The sequence below is a fragment of the Oryzias latipes genome, chromosome 17, assembly GCF_053564925.1.
Source record: "Oryzias latipes strain Hd-rR chromosome 17, Olatipes_Hd-rR_3.1".
Lineage (NCBI taxonomy): Eukaryota > Metazoa > Chordata > Actinopteri > Beloniformes > Adrianichthyidae > Oryzias > Oryzias latipes.
This window is the reverse complement of record NC_136253.1, coordinates 13,260,777-13,261,814: the sequence shown is the minus strand read 5'-3', so window position 1 is coordinate 13,261,814 and position 1,038 is coordinate 13,260,777.

Sequence of the window (1,038 nt, the reverse complement as noted above, 5' to 3'; positions counted from 1 at the left end):
CTTTGCTCCAAATGCTGTTTTGTGACCTTAAGTCTGATCAGGGAATTCTTTTAGTTTAGTGAAGTTTAGCAGGAAAATAACAAACATTATATTCGTCTCAAACTAAAAGACTTGATGTCAAATTGAACAGAATTGAGACACAAAGCTGTTCTAATGTCAAGTAAAAATCCTTGATAAAACAATGAATATAAAATATGACGAAGAAATGGAACCTTTGTCAGAATTTTGAGTGTTCATGTGTTTCATGTCTTTAGGATCACGTATGTTTTTACAATCAGGAGGAAAATGTCATGTCTCGTCAAGTTCCTGTCAATCTCTGGTGTTGTCTTGTGTTTAACTTCCTGTTTTATTTTGAAGGTTTAACTCACCTCTCGTTTCAGTCCTTCCTCTCCCTGTCTGTTTCCCCACAGCTGAGCCTGCCTCATCATCCCTGATCGTTTCCACCTGTGCTTCCCCTCCTCATGTATTTATAGCCAGAGTTTCCCTGTGTCCTGTGCCTGATTGTCTTGTTTCCTCCTTGACAAAGCCAAGCCAAGATTATCAAGTCTAAGTAATTAAAACTATCTAAAACTCTGCATCTGAGTCCAGTCCCGTGTTCTGCCCTGTCAGAAAAACCACAACAGAGGAAGAAAAAGTACATTACCCCTAATTTTAAAATGGGACATATCCAGGGGTAACCTGCCTTCACCCAAAAATGGTCAAAATAGACTCCAGCAGCCCTGTGACCCCGTGACCCTGTGAGGGATCAAGTAGGTTTAGGAAATGGATTTAAAGTGGTCAGATATGAGGGAGTACAGTAAGGTTTGGATCAAAATATTGATTGTTCCTCAGTTTTGAGACTGGGACTTTATAAAACAATTGTTAAAGTAAAACTTAACCATAACAATTATTAGGCTGCTAGAAGTTTAAAGCTGTTGGAAACTATGATGCACTGGGGTTCTGTCCTCTATTCTCATCTACTTCTACTCTCCTTCTCTCCTCTATTATTGATCATTATTTATCATTCAGTTCTCCATGTCTCTGTTTGGTGCAGTATGA